Raw genomic sequence first — 22218 nt, 5'->3', positions numbered from 1 at the left:
ACGTTCAATGTACATCTCCTGATACATCCACAACTTTCTGCTTGTTCGCTCTCGAACTATCTTCATACCCAGAATTTGTTGTGCTCGGCCCAAGTCCTTCATATCAAATGACTTGGACAAATCTCCCTTCAACTTTGCGATCAGCCCCTTGACTTTTCCTACAATTAACATGCCATCCACATACAATAACAATATAATAAAGTTATTCTCAAAAAATCTTTTGAAGTATACAAATGGATCATAATAGGTCTTTATGTATGTTTGACTTTTCATGAATGAGTCAAACTTCATGTACAACTGCCTTGGTGCCTTTTTCAATCCATAAAGACTCTTATTCAATTTGCACACTATGTGTTTCTTTCCAGCTACTTCAAATTATTCTGGCTGCTCCATATAAATATCCTCTTCTAAATATCCATGAAGAAATACAATTTTCACATCCAACTGCTCTACTTCAAGATCCAGGCTAGCTGCTAAGCTCAAAATTATTCGAATGGAAGTCATTTTGACAACAGGTGAGAAAATTTCGTCAAAATCAATACCTTTTTTCTGTTTGAAGTCTTTAACAACCAATCAAGCTTTGTATCTGACCAGCTTGCCATTTCCATCTTTCTTGAGTTTAAAGACCCACTTACATTTGAGTGGTCTTTTATCCTTTGCAAGTTCAACCAGCTTGTACGTGCCATTTTTTTGCAGAGATTCCAACTCTTCTTGCATGGCTTTCATCCACTGGTTCTTTTCTATAAGGGACAACATCTCTTTAAGACTTTCTGGCTCCCCTTCATCACTGATGAGTACATACTATGTGGCAGGGTACCTGCATGATTCTACCCTTGGCCTTTCTGATCTCCTCAGAGGTTGAGGTTGTTCTTCTCCCCGAGTGGGGTGATCCACTTGCTCGACATCATCATCAAGTTGCTCCCCCTGCTCAATAACCTCACCAAGTTGCTCCCCCTACTCAGCAACCTCGTCGGTCGTACTTTTTTCACTTATGGGATAGTTAGAAGAAGAATGAATGGTAACAAGGTTAGTAATTATACCATTCTTAGCATTCTATGACATATCATCAGCAGTTCCAACTTCACTTTCTCGGAAGACTACATCTCTGCTTCTGATGACCTTCTTCCTTACAAGATCCCACAATCTGTATCTGAACCCTTCATCTCCGTATCCGATGAATATACAGGGAATAGATTTATCATCTAGCTTTATTCTCTGCTCCTTTGGTACATGCGCAAAAACTCTCCAACCGAATATCTTCAAATGCGAGTAGGACACCTCCTTGTCGGTCCAAACTCTCTCTGGGATGTCAAAGGCCAACAAAACTGATAGACTCCTATTGATCAAGTAACAGGCTATCTGAACTGCTTCACCCCAATATGACTTACTCAGTTTAGTCATTCTAAGCATGCTTTTCACCTTCTCCACAATGGTGCGATTCATCCTTTCGGCTATGCCATTGTGTTGTGGGGTTCCAAGAACTGTCTTTTCATGCTTGATCCCATGGCTCGAACAATACTCTTCAAATTCCCTTGAAGTGTACTCACTTCCATTGTCACTTTGAAGACGCTTTAGCTTTTGGCATGTCTCCCTTTCCACTAGAGCATGAAACTTCTGGAAAACTTGAAATACCTGATCTTTGGTTTTCAAAATATAAACCCATAATTTTCGTGAAGCGTCATCAATAAAAGTAACAAAATATTTGTTATCGCCCATCAATTCAATTTCCAAATGTCAGAATATACCAAATCAAGTATATTCAATTTTCTTTCAGACGTTGTGTGAAATGAGACTTTATGATGCTTACCAAACAAACAGTAGTCACAAGGTTTTACCGTTGTACCTTTGGCATAAGAAATGAGTGATTTCCTGGCATGAATCTGCAATCCCTTCTCGCTCATATGACCCATTCTTTTGTGCCACAAATCTGCAGAAATCTCATCTTGTGTCGTGTTCAATTCACCTTGGCATATTTCTGCATTTGTCCTGTACAACGTGCCACGAGAAACTCCCTTTGCAATCACCAATGATCCCTTGGTGAGTCTCCATTTTTGATTTGCAAAATAGTTCTTGTATCCATCTCGGTCTAAAGCAATCCCCGAGATCAAGTTCATCCGCAAATCAGGTACATGTCGCACATCCTTTAGAACCAATATGCATCCGACATTTGTCTTGATACAAATGTCACCGATCCCCGCAATCTTTGAGTAACTCGTGTTACCCATTCCCACAGTTTCAAAATTACCTGCTATATATCTGAAAACAAATTCTCTTACCGGTGTGGCATGGTAAGATGATGCTGTATCAACCACCCATTTCGAATCTGGACCTGACAAGTGCATGCATTCTTCTTCCTCGTTTATAAAGAGGACAACATTATCATTGTTTTGCACCATGACGGTTGTGTTGTCGTCATTCTTTTGGCCACTGATTTCACCTTTGACCTTCCTTGGATTTGGGCAATCTCTTTTGAAGTGACCTGGTTGATCATAATTGTAGCAATTTCTGGCTTTTGATTTAGATCGGTTCTTAGACTTCCCACGAGCTCCGGATCTACCATAGTTTCTCGAACTCCTTTGATAACTCCTGCCTCTACCTTCTATGATGAGAGCCTGTCCTTGATTTTCAGGCTTCTTTCTCATCTTCTCATTGAGTAGAAAAGCCGATGTGACATCTTTCAACTCAATGGTAGTCTTACCGTACAGGGTGGTTGTTGCCAAATTATCGTATGAAGATGGAAATGAGTTCAATAGCAAGATGGCTTTATCTTCTTCCTTGATTTTCACTCCGAGATTGGCGAGCTGTGTGATTAGTCTATTAAACACATTTAAATGTGACCAAAATTCCGTACCTTCACCCATGTGTAGGGCGTATAGCTGCTTCTTCAGGTACAATTTATTTGTCAGCATTTTGGACATGTATAAGCTTTCCAACCTTGTCCAAATTCCACATGCGGTGTCTTCATCAATGATGTTATTTATCATCTCATCTGATAAGTGCAACCTGATTGCACTAGCAACCCTTTTATAACGACCCGGCCGATTGTTTTGAGTATTACAACCCCGTTTCCTCATTTACTGATCAATTTATGCTTTATAGTTGTTATGTGACTCGCCGGGGTGATTGGTTTGGGTCTGGTGAGGTTTTGGAATAAATTGGAATACTTAGTACCAAGTTTTAAAGCTTAAGTTAAAATAGTGACCGGATATCAACTTATGTATAAACGACCACGGAATAGAGTTTTGATGATTTCAATAGCTCCGTATGGTGATTTTGGACTTAGGAGTATATCCAAAAAATTATTTGGAAGTCCGTAGTTAAATTAGGCTTGAAATGGCTAAAATAGAAATTTAAGTTAGAAGTTTGACCATGGAGTTGACTTTTTTATATCGGGGCCGGAATCCGATTCTGAAAATTGGAATACCTGCATTATATCATTTATGACTTGTGTGCAAATTTTGAGGTCAATCGGACTTGATTTGCTAGGTTTCGGCATCGAATGTAGAATGTTCCGACGTCGTTTCTTCGAGAATAAGGTCGAATTCGAACATCGTATGAGAGAGTTATGCCCATTTCTGTGTCGGAAAAAATTTTCCATCACCGTTAGCACCCAGGGTAGCGTGGGGCGCTAGCCCTGGCACTGAAAATTTTTGGAATTCTGGAAAGTGCACCACAGGCAGCGCCCCACGCTACATGTGGCGCTCGAAAATGTCAGAGGATCTATAAACGAGTTTTTTGGCCATTTTTGACATAAAAATAGTTGGGGAGCTCGGTTTGGGCGATTTTCAGAGGCAAACTTCATAAATTGGACTAGGGTAAATGATCTTAACTTGGACTAGGGTAAGTGATCTTAACTTGATTTGGTCCGTTATTCATGAATCTAACATTATTTCCAACACTTATTTCATGATTTGGGGGATTAGAATAGAAAGTTTTCAAAATTTGATTTGAGAGTTTGAAGGCCGAATCGGAGTCATAATTTAGAAAATTTTATATGGTTGGAATTGTGGTTGAATGGGTGTTCATATTTTGTAACTTTTGTCGGGTCTCGAGACGTGGGCCCCACTGTTAATTTTTGAGTTAATTTCGGATTTATTTGTGAAATTTAGCATTTTCATATGGAATTGATTCCTACACCTCGTGTTGATTGTATCAAAATATTTTGACTAAGATTCGAGGCATATGGAGGCCGAATCGCGAGGAAAAGGCTTATTGAAATAAAGAATTGCTCAGATTGAGGTAAGTAACAGTTCTAAATTTGGTCCTGAGGGTATGAATCCCCGGATTATGTGTTATGTGATTGATTTTGAGGTGACGGGCTTGTGGGTGTGCACTATCGGTATTGTGACTTGGTCAAAATTCATGGAACTGTATAGTTGAATAATCTGTTGATATACGTACATTCTCTAAGTGTTAGATAAAATTGAGCTGAGACTCGTATTAAAAATCATGCTTAGGCATATGCTGTTATTATTGGTACCCACTGGGGTCATTTCTGTGATTGAATTATATGCTCAAAAATTGTAATTTCACACTCAATCATGTTCATTCATTTCATATCATATCTCAGACTCTGTTGCAATTTATTGAGGCATTATATCATTGTTGTTGGGCTGGTTATCATAATTTCTGAGAACTCGAGAAACTGGAGAGGTTGATGACTGAGTGAGGCCGAGGGCCTAATTGTGAGGATATTTATGGATCGGGCTGCACGCCACAACATGTTTCATTGATTTATGCCATGATTGGCTTGTTATAGCGCTTGGGCTGAAGGAGCCCCTCCGAAGTCTGTACACACCCCCAGTGAGTGCAGGTACTTACTGAGTGCGAGTGCCGATTGCGAGTTTCGAGTGATGAGTGATTGTGAGGAAAAAGTGATTGTGAGGAAAGAGTGACTGTGAGGTTGGAGTGCATGGGATGACTGAGTGATTGTTACACTGAGATGATGCATTGATTTTATTATTTGCTGCATTTCAACTGTCATATATCACTATTTTAGAAATTTCGGAAAAATATTATTTTCTGTTTCGGTCAAACTTGATATGAAATTTCAGTGAAATCTTAAATGTTGAACTTGAGAGCAAGACTACTCGTTTATATTGGAAAGTATTGTATTTGGACTTATCTGAGAAGCTCGTCACTACTTTCAGTTCTTTATTTATTATTGTTAGTTACTGAGTTGGTTGTACTCATACTATACCCTGCACTTCGTATGCAGAACCAGGTGATCCCGGATATAGTGGGTGTTGATTCTTTCACACAATCGATTTTTCGGAAATTCGGAGATAGCTGCCATATTTTGCAGAGCTTGTCTCTCCTTCCCTATCCTTTTCTTTATTGTATTTGGTCTCAGATTATTATAAACCATATTTTTCAGGCTTGTAATGTATAGACGCTCATGTACTCAGTGGCACTAGGTTTTGGGAGTGTTGTATCGGTATTTGCGAGATTTGTGGATTGTATTTAAAAATTATATTTTTAAACTTAAAAGAAATTGTAGTTTATTGAGATTGTCGCCTTGGCTAGTATCGAGATAGGCGCCATCACGACAGGTTATGATTATTGGGTCGTGACATCTTTCATCCAAGTTAGTCCAATCCTCAGCTTTCATGATATCAAGCTTTTTGGCATCAACATCTAGTACTTTGTGTAAACCTTGTTGGATGAGCAGATTTCTCATCCTTCTTTGCCATGTTGAAAAATCGCTATCTCCGTTAATTTTGCTACCTTGTACTTTACTCCAGACATTTTTATTTTTCACCGAGTATAGTACTACCGACAGTGAATAGTATTTTTGTGAACGAGCAGAACCTATGCTTTGATACTAGTTATTGGGAATAAATCCCCACAGAAATAATATTCTCGGTAATAAAAGTGAAATAATAACATAGCAACGAGATACGGTAATTAACATAAAGAGTGACAATGACACTAATGTTTTTACGTGGAAAACCCTTTTGAATAAGGAAAAAAACCACGGCCCCGGGAGGAGCAACTGATATCACTATAGCAAGGAATTTTATATTTTGTAGGTCCGAGTAAAATACTCCAAAGACCACTACAACACTCAAAAAAATAACCCTCTTTTGATATTCCCACCTCACTTCAATATCGCTCTCTCTATTTTTCTCACAGACTATTTTTCTTATACCCTGTCTGTGAAACCTCACTCTTTCTTCCTAAATCTCAGATATATTTTTCCTCTGAGATTGATGTGGCGAAATGAGAGCCGAACCTCTCCTTTGATAGGCGAAGCCTCACTCTCTCACGCCTACTATATTTGACATTTTTCTTTTGCATATTTTTGCAAATCTCATAACCTTCTATATTTGACATTTTTTCTCCCCTCTCATTTATGGGGATGAACCCCAATCTCTATTTTCTGTAGCTGCGTTGACAAAATCTATAACTATTTATCCCTCATGCGGCACAAAAATCTTTGAATAGATTTGATATATCACAATAAGAAATGGTCTAGAAAAACAGGTTAAATTTTGTAAAATAAAATTTATATTGCCAAACTACCTAGAAATGTATTTCACTTTCATACTTGAAGCTAATAAAAAATAGGAAAAGAAAGTGAAATTTTAACGAGGAACAAGAACTAGTGCATTAATTAAAATGAAGACCCTAGTTCGCACACTCCTGTAAGGTCGATTATATTTTTAATGGTCTAATTATTTGTTCACTACTAGTTCTAATTAACCTCATTATTTTACGACCAAGCATGACCATGAACCCCAATTTACCGTTAAGCAAGTACTAGCTAGTCGACAAAAAAAAAAACTTAATTACAATATTAGCCACCAAAAGTATGAGTATGAGGTTACACTGAATGTCAAGAAAATCCAAATCACTGGAAAAGAATTTTGCACTATGAGAAAGGAGGTGATTTCTTCTTTACAAATCGTAATGACAAAAGGCTGAATACAAGTTTACTTTGTCATTTATAATACTCGTCGTGTATTTAAGTCGTGTGCAAATTATTCTAACCGCCTGGAAATAAGAAGAAAGAGATTGCTCAAGGAAATTACCCAGTTTTGGAACAGGATTCTTACTGTTTGATGATCTTTAAAGTCGTCATTCATAGTTCAATAATTGATCAGCCGGCTCAGGAAGCTGAAAGAGGAGCTTCAATGTACGGATTCAAAACGACCTTTGTCATTGTCTTTGTGGATGGATGTGAAGATAACAGTTCTGTGAGGTAAGTTTTGGGACCGAGACTGTTGTAGGTTTCCTGCAGTTTGAGTGTAAATAAATTGGCCTAAAACTTTTTGTTGTCATTGAGAAAAAATGTTATAGCAACATTTAGGCAAGGCCGCTCTAAGGTACGTTTGTAGCTAATAAGGCTTGTGGTTAGGCCCCAAATTTGGCGAGTCCCATTTTTAGAAATACAGTAGGTTTATAGCTATTTAAATAAAATAAATTTTAATACTATTAGTACAATACAGCAGTAGACTTTTTCCTATAAAAGGAAAGAATCTTTTTGGATATGTAAATAAAATAACTCTTTGACTTACTTAAAAATGGTACTATGAATAGTTTTTCTAATGTGTTAGTTGAAATTGATTTTGACTAAGGAAAACAAAATAAGTAGAAGATACTGTATACTCAATCAAATAAGAATGCTTGATTTTTTTTCCAAATGCTTATATTGCATATAAAATAATGTTAATAATTTCTATAATAGTTGCCTTAGTGAAAAAAAATTTTAAAAATTAAAATTGATAAATTCTTAGCTAGGATCAACAATATCTCAAGAAAGATTAAATGAGTTGGCTATATAATCAATTGAAAAGGGGAAGAAATCGATTATAAAAAAATTATTAATAACTCTGCATCTTAAAAAGCTAGAAGAATAGACTTCCAATAAAAATATATATTATAATCTTTGAAAAAAAATTTAGGCCTCACATTAAACTTTGGTTTTAGACTATTCATGTGCTTGAATCGCGCCTCAACATAGAAATAGCTATGTAACGAATTCTTGAGTCGGGGCTTGCGCTAGAATAACTTCCGTTATATATCTATTTGTTGGCCTAAGTAAGTTTGTTTTGATGATTGACAAAGGAACTCAAGCATGAACTAGGTCCATACAATGTACACAGACACGGGCAGGTTCGAGTACAAGGCATGCACGTAAAGGAGATAAGCTTAAGTAGTTATATTTGATATCTCCTGAACGAAAAGGTTGCATAAATGATAAGGAGAAGAACTCTTTACTCGAAGAGAACTCTATCCTAGATAAGGGAGGAGTTAGAAGTTGAAGATAATTAGAATTCTTCCACTAGACTTCTAGTTATTTCCTATTCTACTAACTCTATATATTTCAGGATGTTCTCATTTTACAGGGATGCCCAAACGCTGAAGTTAAACGTGAGTTGAGAGAAAAATAGCAAGGCATTTTGCAAGTAACTCTTGTGTGATTCAAGTGTGCGAACCTGAAGCTACATGAACCAGATAGAAGAATCAGTTCCAAGTGTCTGTCTTTTACTCTAGTTTCATTGTAGTAGGTGTTTCAAATTGTACCTTTCAACTTTATTTAGAAGCAATTGTACTAGATACTCTGAGTGTTGTATTAAAGTTAGAGTTAACTTGAAGTTGTCGTAACAGTTAGAGGTTGGTTGCCACAAAGAGTTAGAGGTAATCCTTATGTTTACAAATAGTTTTGTAAATGTTATTTTTGGCTCAGTGATTTAGTAAAGTGTTGGAAACAATCCTGTTGGGTAGTAGGACGTGATTTTTTCACCTTTTGAGCCAGGTGTTTTTCACGTAAAATACTTGTGTTCTTTACTTTCCGCATTTATTATTCTGCAAAAGTAGTATAAGGAACGCATAGAAAAATCAGGTCCTTCTATAATCTGTGCACGCGAAAAATTAGACACCACACAAATCATCCTCCCCTCCTCTTGTTTGGTATTGAAGTATAAAATATCACTATTAATTATTTCTACATATAATTGGTCCTGTATTTTTAATACGAATGTGTCGAAACTATATCTTCTGAGAGTTGCACATCAATTATTTGCGGAGACTTCACTCTTCATGCATCGTGACTTTTAAACAAAGCTGAAATATTTTTTCAATCAGTAAATATTTTTTCAATCAGTAAATATTTATTTAAAGAGAGAGAAAAGCATGCTTTAATAGTGCAAGACACACTTGGGTATGTCCTCAGATCATGTTGATGTGGTAATTATTCTTTTTTTAACCAGTAACAACTGGCGGACTAATTTAGACTAGGGTTGAAGTCCTCAAAGCCCGATGAGAACCAAGTAAGGTAGTATTTTTCCACGGATTACGAAATTCTCATAAGGATACCAAGAAAACATCCATTGAATCGTGGTGTCATTCAACTTGCTAAGTAACTTGCCCCATCCTTTAACACTATTTGGATGCTTGAATACAACCACTGGGATCGTGTATGAGTGATATGATTAGAATCATTTTGCTTGTAAAGCTTTTGACTTCCATTGATCTTTTGGAGATGCACCATAAATCACAACTGCAGCAATAAATTACATCCCTCAAAATATTTTAAATCCCTTCTTGTAAAGGTCCAAAGTTCGGTATATATCTACAACAATCATCGGCACTATGGTGTATGGCTTTTCATCAATGCCATTAAATAATGCGTCAGTAACCATAACAAGTCGGGTGTGAATCTCTTGTTTTTCTCCTCGAGGAAATACTAGGAGCCCAAGGAAACAAACCGAAAAAGTGAATACCCTCTTTTCACTCCAAGAAGCGTGTGAGGAGAACACCTCTCAATGTCATAGAAAAACATCTGAACAGCCAAAGATATCGAACAAATAGTCAAGGGGTATCTTGGATTCTTTGAAATGCTCTAGCCCAATTTCTTTCTCAAAACCAAACTTTTCAAGGAACTCTTTTATCGAGGAATTTTTTGGAATAATCATGCCAGCGCTTTGCCAAGAATGTCTGTCTTTCCATAACAAACTCACATTCTCTATGAAACCTCCAATTTCTTCTAACAATGGTGTCATCTCATTTTCCTCAAATCTGAATACGGCCCTTTCTTCATCCCAAAAGGTGACTGTTGCCTCAATAATTTCCTTATATGCTGTGACTTCCATAAGTAGCGGTAGATGACCCAGTTTCTTTTGTACTTCGGATTGTGCATTCTATCCTAAGTTTCTCCACCATGCCTTTAGTTTAGGAGGGATGACCAACATCATGCCAATCTTTGGGTAGACAACTTGATTCATGATTTCTTGCATTACAAAAAAGGTTAATCCTACTTGTTTTCCATTTAGGAGTAAATGGTCCACATAATCGGTGTATTTATCTTTCAAATTTTTGCTAGGCCTACCTCTAGCACAAAGAGGTCCTATGCATACTTAGGACACACTTATCAATGCATGACTTATTTGTATTATTCATTACGTGATTTGCTTATTATGTGATATATTTGCTTTTAAATTTAATCACCACTTACTCACATTGTCTTTTATTTCTTTTTTTAAAGGTTTTCTATTTTATTACTCCCTAAGGTTGATTTGTGTTGACTGCGAACTAGCTGAACACCCATACTTCACGAGATCCAAGGCACGAGCAGCTACCAACATGACTGGTTCAACCACATCTAATCAGACATGCTTGGGACTTGTTACCATTCAACGAGACGAACCCGAGGCTTCAGAAGGAAGGGAGGTTACCCTTCGTGATGAGCACATCGCCTAGTTGTCGCAATAAGTGGCTAACCTACAAGGTGAAATTGAGTAGCTTCGGAACCTTACCAACCTTTCCATCAGCCTCAACACTCCACTTCCCGAAGAAAGGACAAATGCACCTATCCCACCACATTTTCCATCTTTTGACTCACCTATCCGTGAGCATCTTCCACCAAATCCTCCACTTCACAAGAGGGTTAATTTCACTAAAGGTCATCCAACTTATCATTTATTTTATAAAAGTCACTTATCTATTTTTCATCACTTAAAAGTCACTCAACTTTACGTTTGTAACATAAAAGTCATTCTATTTCAAAACCTATAAAATATCCAATAAAAAATATGACATGGCATTACATTTAATTAAAAAATCTAAAAATAATGCCACATAAGCTTAAATAGACCATATCTAAGCTAGACCCATTTCTTCCTCAGCCCGATTGCGGTCGGTTTTTTGAATATTAGTTTTAATTTATTTTATATAAAAAACCGACCGATTTTAGTCGGTTTCTTAAAAAATAAATTTTGCAAGATTCTAAAATAGTTTCCCACCGACCTCAATCTCACATAACATATAAATGTACCACTTACAGACAAGAACAACAAGCTAATAAGAACCTATTTTCACAAATTACTATTCCATTAAAGTCAAAATATTGGTAAGAAACACCCACAATGAAATTGCATAGTAGAAGTTCACTACTAAAAATTCGGCCAAAATCGACCGCGGCCAACCGACCGACTTCAGTCGATCAAAAAACCGACCGAAAAATCGATCGAAGTCGGTCAGTTTTCCAAAATTTTTATTTTTTAATTTTTTTTTTACGAAGCCGACCGATTTCGATCGGTTTTTTTAGCGCAGAAATGCGGAAAACTATTTTAGAATCCCGCGAAATTTATTTTTTAAGAAACCGACTGAAATCGGTCGGTTTCTCATATAAAATAAATTAAAACTAATATTCAAAAAACCGACCGCTATCGGGTTGAGGAAGAAATGAGTCTAACTTAGATATGGTCTATTTAAGCTTATGTAGTATTATTGTTAGATTTTTTAATTAAATGTAATGTCATGTTATATTTTTATTGGATATTTTATAGGTTTTGAACTAGAATGACTTTTAAGTTATAAATGTAAAGTTGAATGACTTTTAAGTGATGAAAAATAGATAAATGACTTTTGTCAAATAAATGATAAGTTGGAGGGGGTGAAATTAACGGCAACAGCACAACACCAAGCCAACATCCACTAACACACATGCTAACCCGCAACAAGCCAACCGCCCAACCCATCGACCTTTTCCACTGGCCGCTTTTAGACTTTTGCACTCGTTATTCTTTTCATTTTTACTCCTCATAACCACACTTTGAAGGCTCGTTTTCTTTCAGTCTCTATTGGTTTGTTTAACCATAACAGAGGCATCGCTGTGCTTGTCTCGGAGTTTGACGCTCATTCAAAGTTGTGGAGTAAAGGCCGGAGACGGTAGACCTTTTGATGCGCCCCAGTTCCTGCACCACAAAAGGTCAGTGACTCTCTTAATTCTTTCTCCCGTTTTCTTTTACTCTAGTTTCAACTTGCGTGTTTATTTGCTAGTATGTGAATCACTGTTTTTGTTCTTTTTTATAGAAAATGGTTTAGGATATACTCGGATCGTGTATTCTGGTTGTAAACAATTTCGTACTAGAATGAAATGTGTTTGACCGAATTGCAGATAGCATGTCTTTAGGGGATTCTAATCATGAATTGCTTGAGATATATTATTGTATTTCCCTTATTAGCCATCATGTGTTAGCTTCTGTATTATCTAGCTGTAAAGAAGTTTTTTTTAAAAAAAATAGTTATTGTTCACATATTAGAATCCATGTGTTAGGATTTTTCTTACTCGTTTATAGATAACTAAGGATTTATTCTTTCATACAATGTCTTTAGATTAATAATTTTAGTTTATGGGAAGAATGCTATCTTAATCACAACCCATAGTAAAACTCATGCCTTTAGGATATTTATAATGAGCAGATAATTTAGTGGAGTATGTGTTCGCTGTGTTCTTTGAATTTTACCGTGTTCAGAACAACGTGATTATAACTTAGCCGAATATTAAGATGTTGGAACTCTGTTTAAAAGTGGATACAAGAGACTACGGTTTAGGATCCTACTTGTTTAGATATTATGTCTGTTCGAATTGCTGATATGAATGAAGTTTGGCATTTGTTTTACTAAAAACTTGAGAAACTGCTTAGGCCATGAATACCTAAAGCCTTTTGCTAAATAGTTATGCGCATTTGTTCACCTAGTAGGAAAATTCTTTGGATGAGGAATAACATAGAATTATTATAAACTTAATTAGAACTAGTTACTGCTTAACATTGTGTTATAGACTGGAAATTATACTCTCAGATGGTAGAAAAGAAAATGTTCAGGAAGACTAAGATATCATGTGTAAAGGACTTTAAGTTTATTTAAACCACCCGCCATTATTAAGTTCTTTTATGTGCGCTCAAGAAGAGTTTATTCTTAAGTAAGTGCAGTAGTTTAGACAGTAATGAACCTTTAAAATTATTTTCCTTCCCTAACCTTTACTAGAAAGTTTGCCGTTAGGATATTTTAACATTTGGTTCTATGAATTGGAATAATGTTAAAATATTATGTATTTAGTTCCTTTTAAAAAGGGTTAAGTGAGTTTCCGTGTTTACTGTCGCCAAAATGGATTATGCTTAGGATAGCTTTGTTAGTTTAACTTTTAGATCTCAAATGAACGTGGAAAAGACTATCTTCATATTTGTTTTTGAGGAAACTACAAACATGTTTGATTCACTGAAGGAAGATAATTATTTGCTATATAATGAAAGCCTAAAATCGGGTTTAAGCTAGAAGATTGACTTATATGTTGCCTTTGTTTTTGTAGTCTATTTCAGGTTTTTTTTATAATATTTCTCTAATCCATGTCTTCTCTTATCTTTGTTTGCCTATGCACTTGGAGTAATATGAGTCTTAATGCAAGACTCGCCAAACCGAGCATGGAGTCTTAAGGATTGCATATAGATGTTCGTAACATGCAGTGGAAGACAACAACAATCCTAGGAAGATCTTTTCGTATTTAAAATTTATTTACATGTCAAATATCGGATTTAAGACGTACCTGGTGAAAAGAATCTCGTTTCAATAATTCTTCGATAGTGCGAAGATTCTATGCCTATCCTCACCGAGACCGATCCTTGCTATCAACTCTTTGATCAATGAAACCGGCGAACAAATTGAACAAAATATTGTGCTGAAATTTTTCTCAAAAATCTCAACTCAATGATAGAAGAACAAGAAATATTTTTCTTGTAATGGTATTTTCTCTCTTGGCTTGTGTTGCAATCTCACTTTCATAAAGTAATTTTTCTTCTCAAGAATTGTTGCGGCCAATTTTTTTTCTCACCTTGATCTATAACATCACCTATAAACCATTTTTTTATTTGGTTAAGCTAATGATTTACTTAGGATAAAAGTTTATTTCAAAAATAACGTTTTTTGGAATTTTTCTAAAGAAAAATCGGTAACCCATTCTTAATGGGTTTGAGTCTGTCGAATTCTACTTGGACTTTCCATGTAGTCCAACGTCAAAGTTGGTATTGTAATAATGCCAAATCCATTTCAATTTTGGATTTTCTTATAAGTCATTAATTAATATTTTGCAAATTTCAAATTCCATAACCAATAGACTTCATGTAGTCGGCGTCTCTTATGGGATTTCCAATCCAATTCCAAATTGGATACTTTATTAATATCTATATATTAAATATCAATTATGACTATTAAATATATATCATTTACATATTTCAACCAAGAGAAATAATTTACTTTTCTATTCCAAATAAAAAATTTTAATTTGTTCACAATATTAATTATAACCGCTATGCTAGCAAAGAATATAATAATATTTTATTTGGACTAATAACTAAGTTTATTTGACTAATTAAATTCTTTAATTTAATTATCAAATAATAAAGTAATTAATCCTTTAACAAAGATCAGAACACTCGTTAGTGTGCGACCCCATATGTTCAATACTAAGCCGGTAGTAAATTGATTGCATCAGTATACTAATCAAGGGTGGCGTCTAGCAACACTCCTTAACGATCGGATAGAATGAAGTATACAATTTACTCTCAAGAACCAATAGAAGAATAATGTAATAATTCTTTATGTCTTTATAGCTCTGGGTCACCCTAGGATATGGTTCAGCTGTCAAATCCTAATAGGCGACCAACTATGTGTTCATGTCAAATATAATCGACCATTGAATGACCTAAGAAACTCTTTTCTTCTTTCACTCAATTGCCCTGGCCAAGGTCTTAATTTGGTCGTTTATAATTCGTGACAACATGGAGCTTAAACTCATTACTAAGAGTTGACAGATTCCATCTCTTGATCAATCACTAATTCTACAAGTATTCAATCGTACCCAATATCCTTTCAACTATCGCCCTAGGGCCATAGGTGTCTAGTATCAAAGCACAATAAATAACTTGTCAATTACTCTGACGATTTCAGGTCAAAGGAAATTCTTACATCACATTCTTCAAGAGAATATCCTATTGACAGTTTATGGTAATTCTAACCATTATGAATTATCCAATGAGTCGGTTCAATGATCATATCTCTATATGCATCATCTATCTATGTAATTTTAGTTAATGAGATCAACTAATCTTTATCTCATAAAGACGATCACATAAATATTGATCTAATCGGATTACTAATGTCCAAATTAATAATTCTACGATCAAGAATAAAATTTAGATTAAATTCTTTAAGAAACTTTACTCTCATTATCATGATCTCCATCATGATGTCAAATCTCAAAATTTAATCAAAGACCTTATCAAATTAATCAAGCAATTGATAATAACTATGATAAAAGAATATCAAATGTCATATATTTTTATATCAAATAATGTTCACAAAAATATATTCAAATCATCACATATAAAATTGGATCTAGGGCATATCTAATATATCCCTAACAGAGTCACCACTGCATTTTACGCTAATGGACAACAAGAAAACAAGCAAATTTGCTTGGGGTCGCCTATGGCGGCTTTCGTTTTAGTATAAATTCCGTTTCTATTGGTTGATTCTTATTTACACGATTTGGATTTTTTAGTTTGGATTCATCTTTAGTATGGTATTGCCGATCAAGCTTGAATTTGGTATTTTCACTTCGGGATGCTAACAAATTATTTATCCTATATATTGTAGTGCTTTCTGTCGGTTTTTATCCCAAAAGGTCATCTTATATTTTTGAACTTGATACTGCGCTCTTAATCCTTAAAAATCTTATTCTTACCCTCCTCGTTTTGCGTGCACAGTTCGGGTGTTGGCACGAAAGGTTTATATGTTAAAAATTGATAAAACTAAGAATTTTTGCCTTAAAAGTTGATTTTAGTTGACTTTGGTCAATATTTTTGGTAAACGGGTCCCGGTGGATCCGTATCGAATTATGGGACCTATGCCCAGAATCGAATTCGGAGGTCCCTAACTCGAGTTATGAATTTTTGATGAAAATTAAAAATCTAAAAAATTTATTGTTTTTAAGAATTGGTTGATATTTGGCCTTGTTAATACCGGGCCCGTATTTTGGTTTCGAAGCCCGGTATAGGTCCAATATAATATTTATGACTTATTTGTGAAATTTGGTGAGAAACAGAGTTGATTTAACGTGATTCGGACGTCCAGTTGTGGAAATAGAAATTTTAAAGCTTTCTTGAAAATTTCATTCGATTTGGGGCTAAATTCGTAGTTCTAGGTGTTATTTTGGCGATTTGATCGCGCGAGTAAGTTCGTATGATGTTTTTAGATTTGTGTGCATGTTTGGTTTGGAGCCCCGAGGGCTCGGGTGAGTTTCGGATAGGCTAAGGGATGATTTAGACTTAGAAAATCTAGTGTGTCTATGCTGGATCTGGTATCTGATATGTTGTGCTTCGCGACCGCGTAGTCACTCTCGCGATCGCGAAAGGGGACCTGGGCTAGGGAGGATTTTACTCTACGCGAACGCGAGAACATGGTCGCGAACGCGGAGCATTGGGGGGAGTTGCTCTAAGCGAACGTGACCCGTCGAACGCGAACGCATAGCTTTAGCCAGGCTGGGCAGGGGACTAGGGAAACTCTATGCGAACGCGAGCCCTGTCTCGCGAACGCGAAGGTATGATGGGCTTAACCTTCGCGAACGCGTAAAGCTTCCCGCGATCGCATAAGTCCTTAGGAGGCTACTCTTCGCGAACGCGACAGTGTTCATGCGATCGTGAAGAACACTGTCGCCCAGCACTTAAAACAGAATCAAAAACGGGATTTAGCCATTATTTCACATTTTTAAGAACCAAACGGGCTAGAGAAGATTTTCAAGAGATAATTTCTTTCCCAAAGTATTGCTAAGTGATTCTAAACTATTTTCTTTCAATTACCCATTACATTTCATGAATTTTCAACCTAAAAGCTAGAGTTTTCATGGTAGAATTAGGGGTTTGGGTAGAAACTAGGGATTTCGAAAATTTGGGGATTTAGACCTCAATTTGAGGTCGGATTCCAAAATTAATTATATATCCGGGCTCGGAGGTGAATGGGTAAATGAATTTTGGTTCGAACCTCGGGTTTTGACCAAGCGGGCCGGGGGGCGGTTTTTGACTTTTTGGAGGAAATTTTGAGAAATTTAATTTATGCAATGTAATTGATTCCTTTAGCAATATTTAATATTATTGAGTCATTTTTAATAGATACGAGTGGTTTGGAGGTGGATTCTAGAGGAAAAGCTGTGATTGAGAATTAAGTGGCATTCGAAGCAATGTAAGTGTCGTGTCTAACTTTGACTTGAGGGAATTAGGAACCTTAGACTATTTGTTATGTGAAATTCATGTGAGCGGCGTATATGTAAGGTGACGAGTACTTATGCACCGCCAATTTACATGTTTTTCTTGTTTCTCCCATTTTTCTTATATTGTCTCTTTCCTATACCAAATTACTATGTGTTTATACTAGTGTTGTTAAATTGATCGTTCTTATCATGTTTACGAATTTTTTGGTGATAATCGAGTATTTATTTCAAAGTTGAAATGATATTATGGAACCAAATGTTGAAGTAAGACTTGTACTTGTTATTCTATCTCCCTGTTATTATTTATGCATTACACTATGATAAGGGAGAGTGTAAAAGCACGAAGGGTGATGCCGTACCATATTATGAGTGTTAATGCACGAAGGGTGATGCCGTGCCATATTATGAGTGTTAACGCACGAAAGGTGATGCGGTGACATGATGTGAGAGTTAATGCACGAAGGGTGATACCGTGTCGTTTCTATTGCTTTTATGATGAGATTGAGAGTAAAAGCACGAAGGCTGATGCCGTGCATTTTTCCTTTACTGTATTCGTTGTTTCTGTTGATTCATAGTATATTGGTTGTTCCAGTTATCATTATGCTGTAGTTCCTTATCTCGTTTTTCCCCAGCATGTTTTTCCCTCCCGATATTTCCTGTCTAGCTCTTCATTACTGTTATTTGTATATATACTGTTAAATTGTACAGGTTGATTTGTAGGTGCCTTGTTTTTGCCTCGTCACTACTTCGTCGAGGTTAGGCTCAAAACTTACTAGTACATAGGGTCGGTTGTACTGATACTGCACTCTGTACTTTCTATGCAAATTTTGGTATCGGCTCGAGTTGATCGAGATTCTGCTATTAGACCGCTATCCGGAGACTCAAGGTAGATCTGTCGGCATTCACAAACCTTGAAGTCCCCGTCTATCTTTTATGTTCTATTGTTTCTTTCATTCAGACAGTTGTATTTCTTTCAGACTATTACTTGTAGTGAATTCTAAAATGCTCGTGAATTGTGACTCAAGATCCGGGTGATAGAAATTAAATGCAGTTTTTATATTATTCCGTACTCACTATATACAATCTTAGCTAATTGTTATTATCTACTTAATGGAATAAGGATTGGTTTAATGATTCTCTAACGTTGGCTTGCCTAGCAAGTAAAATGTTATGCGCCATCACGGTCCCAACGGTGGAAATTTCGGGTCGTGACAGCTTTAATAACCTTCCTTATAGGATTAATGAGAATCCTTACCTATAATCTTAAGGTTAAATAGACTATATAAACATAGTTAACTTTGGCATTATTTAAAAGATAGTATCCTAATTCACCTTAAAAAAAATTAAGTGGCGACTCTCTTAAAATTAATTGAACTTTGGGTTTCCAATAGGTTATACTCTAATTTGACCCATGTTAAAATGGGGTATAATAGATTGGCAACTCTGCTGGGGACCTCATTTAAAGGGAAAGTACTCCATATCATGAAGTTTTTCGTTCCCCGAGTCAATGTGGATATAACTAGCGGTGGCAATTTGAGCCAAAATCCATTTGGCCCGTCCAATCCGTCCAAGGTTGGGTTGACCATTGCCTCCCCCACCCGTCCATTTGTTGAACTCAGCGTATTTTGACCCAATCCGTCTTAACCCATTTAAAGTTGGACTGATTCTTAGCCCAAATTGGCCGATGAGTAACTTTGCTAAAATATCTTTAAAATAATTCTTTTTTGTTTGATATGTTAATAATGACCATAAGAAAAGAAAAAAAAAATTATTTGATATTTAAACAATTTATAAAAAAAACAATACACATTATGTGGGCGTTTGGACATAAGAATTGTAAAATTTCAAATTAGGGGGAAAATAATTTTCAAGTGAAAATGGTATTTGAAATTCAGAGTTATGTTTGGACATTAATATAATTTTGGATTGTTTTTGAAGTTTTGTGAGTGATTTGAGTGAAAATTTTAAAAAACAGCTTTTTGCAGTTTTTCAAATTTTCGAAAATTTCCAAAATGCATCTTCAAGTGAAAATTGGAAATTTTATGAACAAATGTTGATTTCGAAAAAAAGTGAATTTTTTTTTTGGAAAAAAGAGAAAAATTTCTTATGTCCAAACGGACTCTATGTAAAGTTGATAAGAGTTGGGCGAGTTAAGCTATGACCCAAATTGTAGCTCATCTTGACCAAGTCCATTTCATCCCAAGTAACTTTTGAACGGGTTATTATTGACTTAACCCATTTTGACCCACCCAAAATCAACCCAGCCGCCCATTTGACACCCCTATATATAACCTACAAATACGGTGTACTCATGTCAATATATACCTTAGCCCAAAGTATATAGGTCATCGTATATCAAGATGAATGTGGCCATTTCATATAGAATTTTATCCGTTTTTATTTGAGATATATACCGGAGAGACTATACTCTATACTATAAAGCAGGTGATTCTATATCTCACGATAGAGCTATGAAGGCTTTCACTACAAGAATATATGGAGCATTTGTGCTGGAATATTACCGGCACATCTTCAATCATTCAAAATGATTTCGAGACGATAGATTATAAACTTTTTTTTCCAGGAGAAAGGCTATAAATCGTCAATATACATGCATGGCTTTCTAGAATTATGAGCCAAATTTAATAAGAGTGCAATTATTTCTTGTGGACGATTAAATAACATGCTACTTGATCTGTTAATTTGTCCATTTACCAATAACATCTGTATTCACTTCCCCTATTGGCTGGCTAGTTACGTGATTCTTTGAGAAGAAATATAGTACTATACTATATAAATTTATGTACAAGATGTTAGTCGCCAGTCCGTCTGCTATAAGAATATTCTATAATAAGAGCGTTTAATTAGTCTAGTGCCTTGTAAATTGTACTAAGAATCTTTGTATATGAATGATTTAGTGGTCTTTTTAGCGCCGAAAGATGGGACTAAAAACTAAAGTAGCAAAAGAAAACACTCTATTATTCCCAACATCTGGATCGTCTGCTTCCTCCAGCAAAGGCATGGGAATCAAAACAGTACACTTCCCATAATCCCACCATTAAACTGAATTATTCATCAATTATCATCGATCTCAGTACAAAACTTCACCATTTTCTATTACCCAAAGCTCAACCATCGATGTGGGGACCAATTCCTCTTCTCAACACGTGTACTCCCAAGCTCATTTCAGTGCTTCCCTTTACTAAATAACCCTCCTCCTTTTTATTCAATGGATGAATATTTTAGAAGAAAGAAAAAGGGTAGCTAAGTTAGCTGTTGGCTTTGGTCGTATCATTGTCAGGAGGATAGCGCTTTTAGATGTAAATGCTTTTTCTCTATACAAATTTGATATCTTGTGGTTTTTCTTTTCTTCTCCTGGAGAAGATATTAGCAATAAACTAAGCCTAAGTTGAATCCAGAACTCACTTTAACGCATAGGAGAGATCTAAGAAAACATTTATTTTGGGTGAATCATATCGTAGTGATGGTATGAGTAAAAGTAAATGATCAATTAAAGCTGCTAACAGTGGCAGTATATAATTGCTTTAGGTTCAATTGAATCTTATTTTCGACCCAAATATAACATGGCGGAGGCAAGATTTTCATTCAAATTATAAACAAGTAAAAACACGACAAAGCCAAAGAAATTCAATATTTACTATATATATATATATAAGTAATTTCGATTCTGTATGCAATATAATTTTCCGACGAAAAAAGTTCTAACTCCTGACTTCATACATGAATATACATGTAAACATTATAAACATTTTAACATATGTATTAAATTTTAAAACCATTAATATAGTCACACTAAAACGGTGAATTCATTAATTTTAAATTTTTAAATTTTAAATTTGACTATGTGACTGGTGGTTAGTGAGTTAAGTTTGTGAGGTTAAAGGTGGTTATATCAAAGGATATGTGCCCACCCCTCTTGTCCTATCAATAATTGGTGCTTATGTGACTTAGTTTATTTAGATTTGAGGCACCAATGATGGGGTTGAATCTAGTGGGAAGACCATTCTTTACACGTCTAAAAAGAGAAGCAGTTTTTAGTCATGGCCTTGGAAGCATATTGGATGTCCCATTTAATATCCCAATGTCTTCTTCACATCAAGCACTTTAAGTGGATTCCAACTCTTCCTCAACAAACTACTAATGTTTTTTCTCTTTTTTTTCCCTTGTTATTTCAAGTGGGCTTCCTTTTCATCACCTAACATCTTGAAAAATAGTAAACCACTAAAGCTGAAAAATACGGAGTTTAAGAAAAAATGAAAACTTTTGAAATTGTGGTCCTAAATAATTTAAAAAGGGGCCTAGAGTATTTGTGTGGTTATAAAAGCTTCCCATTAAGGGTAGAATTGTAAGTTTAAGCAAAATTATTTCTAAATTTAGAAAGGGATCATTTTTTTTGGAACATATCAAAAAGGAAATAGCTTCACATAAACTGGAATAGTAATAATTTTTTTCAAGAATAAGGGTTTCTTGAAAATTGAATCCATTAAGAAACAAATTTTAGATTCCTCGACTCTTTTTAAGTGGGCTCACACAAATCTACGTGCCCAATTGTGTAGAGATGTTGTTATGTTTACGAGCAATGCCCTCGTTCCACCCATTAAGGTTCCAATATAATTTTATATAATGAATTGTAGCAGCCTCTGCGAGAT

This window comes from Nicotiana tomentosiformis, chromosome 4, assembly GCF_000390325.3.
Source record: "Nicotiana tomentosiformis chromosome 4, ASM39032v3, whole genome shotgun sequence".
Taxonomy (NCBI): domain Eukaryota; kingdom Viridiplantae; phylum Streptophyta; class Magnoliopsida; order Solanales; family Solanaceae; genus Nicotiana; species Nicotiana tomentosiformis.
This window is presented reverse-complemented; position numbering follows the sequence as displayed.